The sequence below is a fragment of the Macadamia integrifolia genome, chromosome 11, assembly GCF_013358625.1.
Source record: "Macadamia integrifolia cultivar HAES 741 chromosome 11, SCU_Mint_v3, whole genome shotgun sequence".
Lineage (NCBI taxonomy): Eukaryota > Viridiplantae > Streptophyta > Magnoliopsida > Proteales > Proteaceae > Macadamia > Macadamia integrifolia.
The window spans coordinates 20,091,214-20,106,021 of NC_056567.1; the positions used below are offsets into that span (position 1 = coordinate 20,091,214).

A 14,808-nucleotide genomic window follows, 5' to 3' on the forward strand; every position below is an offset into this window, starting at 1 on the left:
GGGTTCAAACTTTCAAATGCTTAAAGTTGAAGACAGACCCAGATGGGTGAGAACTTTCTTTCTTGTCGTCTTTGTGTTTTCTCCTTTTTCGCAGAATTATTCTTTTATTGGTTTTGAAGGTAGTGATCAGGGAGGAAGGGCTGCTTTAGATTCGGCAACTGGTGGTTTCAGCAAGACCAATGTCTTGTCATGGAGGGTTTAAGTCCGTCTACAGAGGAGTGCTTCAAGCCGGAAACAGGGAGAGGAAGAGTTCAAAATGGAGGTTTGATAAATGGTTTTTCCAAAATCATAACTTAATTCTTTTTGTTTCTCCCATTTGGGTTTTATCTGATTAGCTTCAGGATGATAGTTGGAGTTGCTGGATCGTCTTAGAACTCTCATATACTCAATTTTTCCTACTTTGAAAGTAAATCTAGTGGAAGATTTGTTGGACTTGTTCTTATAAAGGGCAAATATGGTGCAGGTGATCCAACTGCCACATGAATGAAGCAATTAACTTATTGATTATCAAGGGAAGAAATAAGATTTGAGTTTATACAAATTCGTTGGTTTTATCTCTTTTTGGTAGACATTAATAGGAACATTGTGAAATTTCCTTAGACACAACACTAGAAGACTTAAATTTCCTAAAATTAGACCCTATATTTAGAATTAAATATAATTTAATTTGGAACCAAAACTAAAAGGGCAGCAGACAAATTTGAACTATCCATAAACCGGCCATCTCCTGTCTACTTGGTAGGTAGGATCCGTGGGTGAAGGAATAGCTGGCTGGAGAGTGAAGACTGTAAAACACATATTAAGAAGAGGAAAGGGCTTACCGCCTTCCCTTAGCGTGAGGAAAGGCAATAAGTTCTGACCGGAAGAAAAGAGGTTTATACAGCTTCTGGAGGTGGCGGGAGACCCCCCACACCCCCCCCCTTCTTGATTGACAGCCTATTCGCTCACTCCTCGCTCCCTTGCTCCCTTGCTTCCATCCATACTAGTAATAATACTTCCAATCCTAATAGCTTTATTATGTACTCTTTTCCTCCCCTCCCTCATAAACGTGGCTGATCCTGGATAATTGGTTGAAAAGAGTGGAGAGGGATCAGGACAAGTGCTTCTTGCCCGGGTCTATCCAACAACCTATTGTATATGCAACGCAAAGAAGAGCACAAAGAATGATGGTTTGCATGCACTGTGCCCGAATCAACTGCAACGAGAAGACCCGCGATGGTGGTCAGAGATGTGGTCGAGGAGCTGGGATGGGCACAATCAGTAGGCTTGAAAAGTTGAACTTTATAGAAAGGGGATTGAGCAATCTCCACCAATCCTCACCCCTCAAGAAGTTCGGCTTTAGAGAATATGAAATAGATCATCTTGTATATGTAAAGAAGCAAGCACCTATCAAAGAAAACCATGTCAGCACCACTGAAGAAATAGTAGCGACCTTCTTGGAAGAAGAAGAAGGCCCTCTACCACATCTGCTCATCCATCAAGCCGTTGACCCACTCTTGAACTGGACTAGCATTGGAGAGAACTTCAAGTTTACTCATGCTACCGACTCAACCAGCCTGAATACCACTGATAAAAGCATCAAATCAGTCATCGAGTCTGTAGTTGAGTCATTTGTTGAGTCTTTTGTTTATAATTATGAGTAGGCTTTCCCTCTTGAGGAAAGTCCAGAGTCCGTGTATGTTAAGTCTGTTACTCCTTCTTTCATGAATAAAATTTTTTATTCCAAGTATGACTTGCCTCCTTTTTCTGATGATGATCTTAATAAATATCAAGAGTTAATAAAACAATATAAACCAAAAAAAGCCCAACCCATCCATGAGGATACCTGGGTTATTAATCATGGAACCGACCAATACCTTTGAGAGGTAAAAATTGGTACAACCCTAGATGATGAAGAAGCAGAACAGATGATTAGTCTTCTGAAGGAGTTTGTCGAAGTTTTTTCTTAGTCTTATGAGGATATGCCTAGTATAGACCCCAATATCGTGCAACATCGATTACCGACCTACCCTAGAGTAAAGCTAGTGAAACAGAAGCTCAAAAGAATGCATCCAGAATGGAGTGAAAAGATCAGAGAAGAAGTTGTAAAGCAGTGGAATGCAGGGTTTCTACAAGTGGTAAAATACCCCCAATGGTTGGCCAACATAGTACCAGTGCTAAAGAAATATGGCAAGGTACGAATATGCATAGACTTCCGAGATCTTAACAAGTAAGCCCCAAAGATGACTTCCCATTACCTCACATTGATGTATTGGTGGACAACACAATAGGGTATGCCTTGTTATCATTTATGGATGGATTCTTGGGATACAATCAAGTGAGCATGCATGCAGAGGATTGTGAGAAGACAACCTTCACCACTCCATAGGGAACCTATTGTTATAAGATGATGCCTTTTGGACTAATGAATGCTGGGGCAACTTATCAAAGAGAAGCTACAACCATATTGCATAATATGATGAACAAATATGTGGAACTCTATGTGGATGACATGATAGTGAAGTCAAGAGATCGACAGGGGCATATTCCTACACTAAGACAATTCTTTAAAAGATTCAAGAAGTATCAGATAAAGTTGAATCCTCAAAAGTGTGTATTTGGGGCAACGACGAAAAAATTATTGGGTTTCTTGGTAAGTGAAAGAGGCATCAAAGTCAACCCTATCAAGATCAAGGCAATTCAGGAGCTGCCCACACCTCGGACTAAGAAGCAGATACGAGGATTTTTGGGTCATATCCAGTATATCAACAGGTTCATAGCACAACTGACTATGATCTGCGAACCAATTTTTAAGCTACTGAAGAAGGATCAGCCCACGGAATGGAATGACTAATGCCAACAAGCTTTCGACAAGATAAAAGGATACCTCATGAACCCACCAGTATTGGCACTGGTGGAAGGAGAACCACTTCTGTTGTACTTATCAGTGAGAGAATATTCCATAGGCTCATTGCTAGCACAAAAGGAGACAAAAAAGGGGGTAGAACATGCCATATACTACCTCAATAAGAAATTCTTAGAGTATGAGACATGGTACACATCTTTAGAAAGAACGTGTGCTGCACTGATTTGGGCAACGAAAAGGCTGTGACACTACATGGTAGCTTATCCAGTATATCTGATCTCAAGGATGGATCCAATCAAGTACCTATTTGAGGAAAACCAGCTCTAACAGGAAGGATGGCTCGGTGGTTACTATTGTTATCAGAGTTTGACATCACCTATATTACTCAAAAATCTATCAAGGGGCAAGCTATAGCCGATCATTTGGCTTCCCACCCCACGGAAGATGGAAGAGCTCTAGATGATGACTTCCCATATGAAGAGATCATAGCAATAGAAGAAGAAGACACAACTAATGAATGGCAGTTGTTCTTTGATGGAGCAGTTAATCAAAAGGGGTGTGGTGCAGGAATATTGCTCGTCACCCCTAATACCCTTTACTTGCCTTCGTCATTCTGCCTCGATTTTCCCTGTACCAACAATATTACTGAATATGAAGCTTATGCGTTGGGACTAGAAACAACCTTGACTATTAGGGTGAAAAGGATTAAAGTGTATGGAGATTCATCCATTGTCATTTTTCAGACGCAAGGAAAGTGGAAGACTAAAGATGAGAATTTGAAGCTGTATCAAGAATATATGGAAGAGGTGATTGGACACTTTGAAAAGATCTCGTTCGAATACTTCCAAAGAGATGACAACCGGTTTACCGATGCCCTTGCAACCTTGGCTTCCATAGTAGAATGCAACCCTATGGCTAGAGTCCGACCATTCTTAGTGCAACAAAGAAGCATACCCATTTATCAAAATTTGGTGAACTCTCTTACCATAGATGGTCGATCTTGGTTCACTCATATTGTGGATTTCATCAGGGAAAGGAAGTACCCAGTTGAAGCCATAGAAAGAGAAAAGAAATTTCAAAGAAGATATGCCACACAGTTTATTCTTCAAGGGGACTTGTTATACAAGAGGTCCTATGATGGAATACAGTTGTTGTGCGTGGATGAAGACCAAGCTGCGACAATCATGAAGGAAATTCATTAAGGTCGTTGCGGACCCCATATGAATGCCAAAATGCTAGCTAAGAAGATTCTCAGGCTGGGATATTATTGGAACACAATGGAAGCAAAATGTGTGAGCTTTGTCAAGAAATGCCACAAATTTCAGATATTTGTCAATATCATACACATCCCACCAACGAAATTACACTCACTTAGTTCTCCTTGGCCATTTTCTACTTGGGGCATTGATATCATTGGGAAGGTCAACCCCAAAGCATCCAATGGTCACGAATTCATCTTAGTGCCATTGATTATTTCACTAAGTGGGTAGAAGCTCAGTCATATACTATCCTCACATCTGCTAAGGTAGCAAAATTCATCGAAAAAACACATCATTTGCCGATATGGAGTGCCTCAAGAGTTGATATCAGATCAGGGATTCCATTTTTGGGATAAAACTGAAAAAATTTACACGGAGTTCGGAATCAAAAGACATCACTCTGCCACTTACAGGCCGCAGACCAATGGGGCAATAAAAGCAGCTAACAAGAACATCAAGGTGATCCTACAGAAAATGGTCAAAACGCACAAGGATTGGGTGGATAAGTTACCACTTGCTATATGGGCATTTCGGACTTCTGTACGATCCTTGATAAAGGCAACTCCTTTTTCTTTGGTTACAAGGTTGAGACAGTTCTACCCGTGAAAATCCTAGTACCATCCCTAAGGGTGCTTCTTGATAGTCAGTTATCTGAAGGAGAATGGGTGAAGGCCAGACACGATGAGCTCAACTTTCTTGGTGAAAGACCTATGAAGGCCATGGATAACCTAAAGAAATATCAACTGAGATTGACAAGGGCCTTCAACAAGAATGTGAAGCCCCATCACATAGAAGAGGGTGAACTTGTTCTTTGAGAATAAAGAGCCCCAATTCATGACCCAAGAGAGAAATTTAGGCCCAATTGGAGTGCCCATTCACTATAAAAAAGATTCTACTAGGCAAGGTTGTAAAACTCATAGACCACAACGACAAAAAAATACCCGGATTGGCAAACATGGATCAAATCAAGAAATATTATGTCTGATAAGGAAAATGGCTCGAACTACACTAGACCAGATTCCTCTCAAGGGATACGTAGGCAACTTGACATGTGCAAGTGCGGTCTCAACAATCTCTAGGCAACAGATTGGTTCCTAGATTAATAATTAAGGTATTTAAAAAGATCATCATAGCTTGTGTCTCCCAAGAATCACCATTTGGCATACAAGGTGATTAGATATTTGTCATTCACCTATAGTCCTCCAAATTCTCATCCAAAATTCCATCCCCTAAAACTCACCACCCAGCACTAGTATATCAAGGCCAGTTCATTCCCCATCCTTGATTAGTAAAAAAAAACAAAAAAAAAAAAAACAACAAAAAAAAGAGGATTTTGATGCAACAGTGGTAAAGGTTTGGTTATGTCAATAGCTAGTGAGTGATACTTTGAAAAATCATCACATCTCCTCTTTGTTTGTGATGACTGCATGAAAGGTCATGGGCTCTTTGGATGAAACATTGAGAAAATAGATCTTGGACATAAACATAATGGCACCAGGACTGCTAGAATCTATAAATATATCAATGTTCAGTCGGATTGGGTGTGTCAAATTACATCACAATTTACTCCAATAGGTACCTCAACACTGGGATACCAATCTTCATGTATTTCGATTTGGGTTGGTTGAGATCTGCCTAACTCTCGAAGAATTCTGAGTTTGTATGCTATCTCCACCTAAGGGCAGATTGATTCAACCATCTTTGAAGAAAGACTATTCAGAGGAAATTCAAGACTTCTTCGAATGGGAAAAGGAGGAAATGAAGCATTTCATTAGATATGGGAAGATTGACATTTTGAAGGTGGTCAGGATCTTTACGCAGTATCTACCACTGGGGGAAATCCATCAACAAAGATCACAGGATGCTTATCTACTATGTATGATAGCTCGCTATGTTCTCCGAACTCCTGGACTTAGTGCACCACTTGTTCTAATAGAGGTGGTAAAGCAATTAAAGAAAGGAGGAGATATCATTCCTACAGTCCTTGGAGAGACATTCAAAGGACTTGATGACATGAGCCATAGTCATAGATTTGGACTTTATCATTATCATGGAAGTCTCGCTATTTTCCAACTTTGGCTACTTGAGAAACTGAAGCTAATCAGGCCATTAATTGGATGTCAACTCGGAGCTCTTTGTTACCAAGAAAGGAGGGAAGCCCCTGAATTCAAGTTCATTGTTGATTGGAAAGAGTACCTACAAGGAAGAACTATAAAGGATATTGTATGGAGATGCCCAGGGAAGCCACAAGAGGATTTTCTGATGAAGACCCCTGGTTGCAACTACGTCAGGATGATGGATTGACTCACACGTCCTTTTACTTGGTTACGTACATTAGCCGACAGTATGGACTGAAAGTTGAAGAGCCAGAGCAGTTGGTGAACTTTTACCCATCCTAAGAACTGTCCCTCTATATTGTTACCTACCTATCCTGTTTATAGTAGGAAAGTTATTTTCATGTAATTCACTTGGTAGTAAAATGAAGAGATATTTAAACTTTCGTGTTATCCTGATTATTCTAATGAAGACTTGAGTTGTGAAATTGATTATGCCAAAAAAAAAAGATCAAAACCATACACAAAGGGAGATTTTATTTGTGCCCAAAGATAGGTTTCCATTCATAAAGTGCTAAGTTTGGCAAAAGAAAAATAAAAAAATAATAATAACAAACAAACATGGGGAGGGAAAAAGAAAAAGAAAAAATATGCATATGTTTGTGTTTACAGGAACCGCAAGAACAAATCCCTAAGAATCAAAATCCTCATTTGAACCATACCCGGTGTCATCCTCATGGAAGGTCGGAAAGCTAGCAGGTAATAATCCCAAACTCACCAATCTTTATGTGAGATCCTCAATTTGCATCTGCTGCTGGGCATTCTCTTATTGATAAGAGCTAACCTGTCTCCTTAAGACATTGTTCTCCCCTTCCTGGGAAACATATGGAATGATCAAGAAAAGAAGTGATAAAGAAGAAGGACAAGGCTAAGAAAAAGATGATACCTTGTCAAGCACCACCTCACATAAACTCTGGTGCATTTTTCTGATCTCGGTATAGACCTTCGGAGACACCTGAGAAAGAGCATGTCAGTCAAAAGAAGTCAAGAACCAATCAAATGAGAGGTGTTTGGATACTCACATAGTCATATGAAATGAGTAGTCCGAGAGCATCTCTATCCAGTCTACACTCCAGGAGTTGAGGGATACTAGGATGGGTTGCGTTGGGATAGGACCAGCCCGGGAAACCACGAACAGGAATTATAGCCATCCTGAGGGATCCACTCACAATAGTGGAAGACCTAGTTGGGATGAGGCAGTAGCACCTACTTGTGACTGATGGGAGGGGGTTCCACATGCTGTGTCCTTCACTAAAGGAACATCAATAAAAAAAAAAAAGAAAAGAGAAGGATTTGAAATATGAAAAAGTTGCTCAAGAGAGGAAACATACCAGTGTCCCTCTAGGACCGAAAGGAGCACATACCGTTTTCTCCTCAAGGAAGGTCCCATAATCTCTTCCATGATCTAAGAAGGAGTCATCCCATACTCCTTTAGCCAATCCCTCAACTTAACCTGCAGGGATTTGCTCCGGATGATGCATAGTAGATGGAGGAAGACAAGGAGGGAAGTGCATGGCATAATTGGACCCCTGGGGTGTGACGCGCTCTCCTAAATACCAAGCTTGGCCCCAGATACCCCTCAACAGAACACGGTTCTCTGTTAAGTACCTGGCCCGAGCAACTTCATCAGAGTTAAGAAATCTAAGGTGCTGAAATGGCCTCCAATCAACCTGTAAAGTCAAGAAGAGGTAAGTACAGCACAAGGCAAAACACAATTTGATACCAAACATTATGTACCTTTGTGAGTTCACTCTGGAGAGAGCGGGCAGTGGTCCCAAGAGGATGGTGTCGACCCCTCAATACCCAACTATTTCCCCATCTTGTGGCTATAAGGAAGGGTGAGCTTTGAGGATCCTTCAGTAGGGGGCCATAATCTCTAAGTGTTCGTAACACCAAGGCTGAATTGAAAGATCAAAGTAAGGAGGTGCAATCAAATAAAAAAAAAAAAAAACAAAAGGAAATGTGTGAAGTCACCTTGAGAATGTAGCCTGCTCCCTTGAGGCCCCGATCTCTATATGATAGAAGGTCAAGGGTCCACAATAGGCAAGTATAGGTGGCCCCACCCCAATCCCAAGAGTCTACCTCCTAAAGGTTCCAAAAGAGGGCAGCCATGTGAATATCCACTCTACCTCGGAGATCACTAAAGAGACACTGTGCCATAGTAAATAGAAGGAAAGAGCAGGTTATCTGCGTGAAGTTACCTGGGTTCATCCTCAGGTCCATTCTCATCTAACGGGCACTGATTTCGCCTAAACGGACATGTTTCTAAACCTCTTGGATGTCAATGCCCATCAAGTCTATGAAATTATGTGTTGTCAAAGTCTGAAGAAGGGATAGGCCCCCCCCAAAAGGTATGCTTGTCAAAGCATAGAAGCATAGGGGTGTGATGGTAATCTCGTCAGTGGGAAGATGGAAGGAGTGAGTACTCGGCCACCACCGCTCTATCAGGGCTCCCACCAATGCCGGACTAAACTTCTTGGTCTTCAGCGAGGCCAATCGGCTCAGGTGAGATGAATCTACTAGTCACTTAACCTTGTGAGGGAGCACATGGTACCAGTCCCGGACCAAATTTGATGACCATATCTGGCCAATGTAGGTGGTACTCCCTCGTTAAATCTCTAAATAAAATGAATAAATAAAAAAATGAATAAAAAAATAAATACACAAAAATAATGGACAAATAAAGTAAAATATAGGACTCACCCATGTGCCCCATGCAGAGTTGCATATGTGGTCCCAGGTCCTATGGAGCGTCCACCCAGTGTACCAATCCGCGGGACTATCATCCCCTTGGGAAGATGTACCATAGCTCTTTGCGCCATCCAGTTGGATTCCTCCCCGTGTCCTTCACTTTCTTCTTTCAGCCATATTTCCCAAAATTACAAGGAACCCCAAGAAGTTTCATAATTTGTAAAAAGGCCCAGAAATACTTCAAATTCTCCAATGGCCCCCTCCTCAAGAATTATAAAGATCTTCAAGGGAAAGATGAAGAACTTCAAGGAAAACTTGAAGATCTTTAGAAAAAATTTGAAGAAACCCGAAAAAATGCAAAAAGCTTTGAATCTTCTAGAAGATTCAAAAACCCGAGCTCACCTGCTCACAAATCATTCCCAACTCAGAAAAATCAGAATAGGGAATGAACAGGGTTTTCTCAAAAAAAAAAAAAAAAATGATTCCAATTCCAAGGTGCAACTCAAAGATTCTTATCACAAAATAAAAAATTCAAAGTAAATTCTTATGGTAGAGACAAATTACATCACATGAAAGTGGAAGGTGAAAGTCAAATTCTAGTGGAAGGTGAAATACAAAGCAAATTCAATTGGTAGATAAAAATTACATCACATGAAAATAGAAGGTGAAAATCATTCAAGTGGAAAGTGAAATACAAAGCAAATTCAATTGGTAGATAAAAATTACAACACATGAAAGTGGAAGGTGAAAATCAAATTTAAGTGGAAGGTGAAATACAAAGCAAATTCAAGTGGTAGATAAAAATTACATCACATGCATGTAAAAGGTGAAACTCAAATTAAAACTAAGAAAGTAAAATTCAAAGCAAATACATGTGAAAGGCAAAAATCTAAATCAAATGTCCAAAATTCAAGAATCCAAATTAAGGATTCAAATTCAAGAATCCCAATCAAAGGACAAAAGGCAAAAATCAAGGAAAGAAAGAATCTCATTGAACCGGGCCCAGGTGACCCAATCTCTTTGAATCAGCTCTGAGTGGCCCGATCTCATTAATCAATTCCCTAAACTGGCACATGGAAGCCCAATCAAGAAAAATCCAAGAATAAAATCTTTTTGTCTTTTGCAAGATTGGAAGAGCAGCGAATTTCTTTCTTGTAATCAATGGTCCCAAATAGCACAGATTGACTCGAAATATCTAGCCTGGCGACCAAAATTCCCTAGACTAGCATATGGAAGCCCAACATAGGAAAAGCCAAAGATCAAGTACTAAAGTCTTTTGCAGGATTGAAAGAGCAGCGAATTTCTTTCCTACAATCGGCAACCCAGGTAAGTCTTAATCTTTAAAGTAGTTAAGAGATATTACTTATTGCATTTTCAACTCTATCACTAATGAGAAAAATGACGGCAGTACATGCTTCCGGGTGACAAAATGTAGTCGTTCTTATCTTTGCCCTTCGGTTGTTGGCATAGGCCTCGGCCAAAGAGGGGCATTCTGTAGGCACCCAATTTTGTCACCCTCCTCCGGCTATGATGAGTTACGGATCTTGGACACAACTTCTTACTTCCGATCGATAGAGATGATAATTGATTGAAGTAATCCAACCTAGAAACATTCCATGCTCACACAAAAAACCCAAAAATTCCATGCGAGAAAAAAGTAGGGTCCAATTATGATGTTTCATATACGAAGAAATTCCATCCTAGGTCACCATACTGATGTATAATAGCCGAAATTAAGATTCCAACGATATATGGTATGTCAAAATCAGACAGTTGGATCTCCCGTAATCGCTCTTAAAAAATTACATCTTATTCTCACACATCCTTGCCTTCCTAGCACGCACCCCGCCTACCCCGCGTGCCCCTGGCCTACTTCGCACCCACCCCGACTGCCTTGCATACCCTTGCCTGCCTCGCAAGCACCCTGCCTGCCCCATGACCCCTAGCCTGCCTCGCACACACCCTACCTGCCACATACGCCCTTGCCAGCACCGTGCACCTTTGCCAACCTCCTGCTCCTCTGCTAGTGCTACTCACCCCTGCCAACCCTATGCCCTTGCTAGCCCCATGCTTCCCAGCCAGCCCTGCGTTCCCCCACTAGTGCCGTGCACCCCTGCCTGCACCCCGTGCCCCTACTAGCCTTGCGTGCCCTAGCCAGTGCCCTGTGAGTGCTCTGTATGCCCAGTGTGCCTTGTTTGCCTCGTGTGTGCCCTGCTTACCTCGTGTGCATCCCTGCCTGCCCTGTGTATCCATACATGCCTCGTGCACCCCCACCCAGCCTCGTATGCCACCGTCAATGGCCGAAATATGCATTTCAATGACTAGATTGGTGAAGAGATTTTCTCTTCACCCACTTGTGCACTCTACTCTGTCCTGCTAGTGTAACCTACACTGCAACCTCCCATTGGCCCAAAAAACATTACTTTTTCCCCATTGGCCAAAGAAATTTACCTTTCATCCCATTGGTTTAGAAAAATCACTTTTTAACCCCATTGGCCCAGGAAATTCCTCTTTCCTCCCCATTGGTTCAAAAAATCTATAAATACCCCCCTCGCTTTGGTTTTGGACACTCAAGCCTCTTAGGAGCATCTCTTGTAGAGAAGCTCTACCCTCTCTCCTCCCCTTCCCCCTTGAGGATCTTCAAATCTTCGGAGAGATCTTCATAAGTTCCAAAGGGCCTTCGAAGTTCTTCAATCATTTGCCTTTTTTGAGTGAGATTTTGTGTAGAAAAAGTTTTCCCTTAGTCTCCCACCCCCTTTTGAGGTTCTTCAAGTCTTTGGAGATATCTTCATAACATGTTCTTCGGATCTTCGAAGTGTTATTTGGGCCTTCGAAGCTTCTCAATCCTTAGAGTCAGCCTATCTAGCAGAAGCTCTGCTGAGTGCCACCTCAGCCTAACCCTCCCATAGCCTATCCCTAGCGAAAACTCTACCAGAGTGCCACCTCAGTCAAAATTCGGAAGTAGTTCATCCCTAGCGGAAACTCTGCTGAATTGACACATTGATCAAAATCCGAAAGTAACCACTCCTAGTCGAAACTCTGTCCAAACATTACCACAATCAGCATCTCTCGAGAAAGGAAGTTGGAGGTCAAGACCATCTTCCCTTGAGCCAGGAGAATCCATAAGCCAGTTCGTTCCAGCACTAATCGAGGTTCCACCCCTCTTGACCCGAAATAGGGGTCAAGCTCAGGTGTAGTTTCTTACTCGAATTAGCATAATGTAGACTTTATATTAACCTTGCTTTAGTGTACATAATCTTTGAATTTCAATTAATGTATATATGTGTGATAACTTAGCCACGCATGCGAAATAGAAATAACTATGGAAAATGTTTGTTCTTAAGCATCTAGTAGGTAGACCGGTTGAACCGGGTAGATTGGGTGCCTAACACCTTCCCAATTCTCCAACCTGACACGTGCGCTAAATCTCTAGACCAAACCAACTTTAGGGCCCTTTTTTAGGAATCGGGCCCACCCCCGGGTCCTAGGCCCATAATCCTAGGTGGCGACTCCAAACCCTTTGATATGATCCCAATCCCCCGTATTGGACCATCATCAAATCCCCGTCCCAATGACGACCTTTATACTCTTACGAAATATGCCTCCATATATCTCCAAGCGGCGGTACTATAGTGCAGGGCCCGCAGGTAAGCACACACGACACCATCCCTCCCTGTGGGGGAGAAAAAGAGAGGAGAGAGGGCCGAGACCTCCAAAAGGTCCTTTTTTCCAGTCGCTACCCTCACAAGTATATAGGCATATAATCTAAAGGGGGACTATTTTCATGGGGATCCAAAATAACATTAAGTGGAATGGATTCAGAGATCCAATGATTAATGTTACATAAAACCATAAATTGTTAGGTTTAACCTTTGAGTGAACTACCTGAGTTAGTATTATCAATAGAGCTAAAAAAAATTTGTAGCTCATTTGGTAGTTAGCTTCCTTTTTTTTTTTTTTTTTTTTAGAGAACAACGCCATGAGACATTTTCATTTGCGACAAGGATTTTAATGATTTTATTAATGACTGACATTGGAATGGAAGATGATAAGAGGCAAATGTTCTAAGAATTATTGAGACGATAATTACCCACATGCAGCAGCTACGAGGTGTGATAGAATCAGATAATGTAAAATCCAAGATTGAAGGATCCATGGATCAGTCCAAAGTCTTGCATCCATTTTCAGTTTTTTCACAAGCAAATATTTTATTTTTTTATTTTTTATTTTTTATTTTTATTTTTTTTTACAGAATGGGAAGAATACTAGCAATATTGTTCCAAGTAATAAAACTTTTTTTTTTTTTTTCAAAGTAGAGGAGTCAAAAATAGATTTATTCTAGAAATATTTAGGTTTTAAAACTTGAGATCATAGATAATTGTCATATGTAACGGTGCCAATACATGGTTAGGGTCAAAATCCATCATTGTTTTACATATTTTTTGAAAAGATATATAAAATGATAGAATTTACCTTCGTTGAAAAAAAAATGTTATATTAAAAAGGGTAATTTACAACGCCACCCCCTAGAGAATGCTATTATCAAAGAAACACCCCATGTATAATACCAAATTATACTCAGACCTCCTGTCATCAGTCACTGTTAAGTGAGGAGTTGAAATGATTGTTATACCCTTTCTATTTACCCTTTCCCCCCGATCGTCAATGACCTTGATCAAGCGTTCATATCTGATGCAATTTTTCACTGTTCTGCTCTGTTTTCTACTATTTCTATATACTCTGTTTTTTTATTGCTCTAAAGATTTAATTTGTGTTCTTCTCTTGTTGTGATTATGGAAAACAGATAGGGGCAACTGTTAGGGACGTCGCCAGATTTTTTCTCACTGCGATCATGAGTGGACGGTACAGAGACAATGTACATTTTTTTTTCTTGAATTATTTTAGTTTCTTTTCTATCAAAGTTTGTTTCTTTCTCTTTCTCTCTCTCTCTCTCTTAAATTTTATATTTTACCATTTTGACCCCAAGAATACGGCAAGTACCAGAGCCGCCTGGGAGATCAGTGAGGTGTCCCCACCAAGAATATGGCAAGTACCAGGGGGTTTGGGAGATTGGTGAGGGTGTGCAAACTTCATCCCACATTGCCTAGGGAGAGATTACTGGGCTAGTTAATAATCTCTAGCCTCCTTAACATGGCACAATGCGTTTTAAAGCCTTGAGGTCCATGGGCCAAAGAGGACAATATTGTGCATGGTTAATAGAGCCGGGGCATTATAAATGGTAATAGAGCAGATCCTGACAGTGTGTGGGGCCATGGTGGGGATGCTATGCTAAAGGGAAAAAGTTGTAATATGCAAGAATACGACAAGTATCAGACCCGCTGGGAGATCGGAGAGGGTGTGCAAACTATAGTCCCATATCGCCTAGGGAGAGATTACTAGGCTAGCTAATACAGCCTCCTTAACATGGCACAACGCGTTTAAAGCCTTAAGGCCTATGGGATAAAGAAGACAATATTGTGCATGGTTAATGGGGCATGGGTGTTACAGTTTGGGTTCCAAAGATTAGTCTCAAGCCCAAGAAGCTGCAAAGCAGAAAGCCTGAAAACATAGCTTTTCTTCCCCTTCTCTATTGCTTCTTCTTCTTCTTCTTCTTCTTCATCATTATTGCTATTGCACCATCTCGGTCTTCTTCAGTATTTTTTTTTACTGAATAAATACCAGAATAAGTCAAGTACAACTAAAAAACCTTAATTGTTTCCTTTTTTAATTCTTGTTTGGGTGTTTCTAATTATTGAGAATCAAAAAATCTGCTACAGACTAGAGTACAGCTCTGTTTTTTTTTTTTTTTTTCCTTTTTATTTTTGGGTTTTTACTAAAATTTTAAAATCACATCGAGCTCTCTTTCTATTGCATTTTAGTTCTAAAGTAAAGATGATAA

At 40.8% G+C, this 14,808-nt stretch overlaps 1 long non-coding RNA gene across 1 annotated transcript; it reads left to right on the plus strand.

The window, feature by feature from the left end:
* The first annotated feature begins 112 nt into the window (after positions 1 to 112).
* On the plus strand, positions 113 to 541 carry LOC122093503. The gene is made up of 2 exons (XR_006144486.1): positions 113 to 262; positions 464 to 541. It is a non-coding gene; the product is annotated as an uncharacterized LOC122093503 (long non-coding RNA).
* The last annotated feature ends 14,267 nt before the right edge of the window (positions 542 to 14,808 follow it).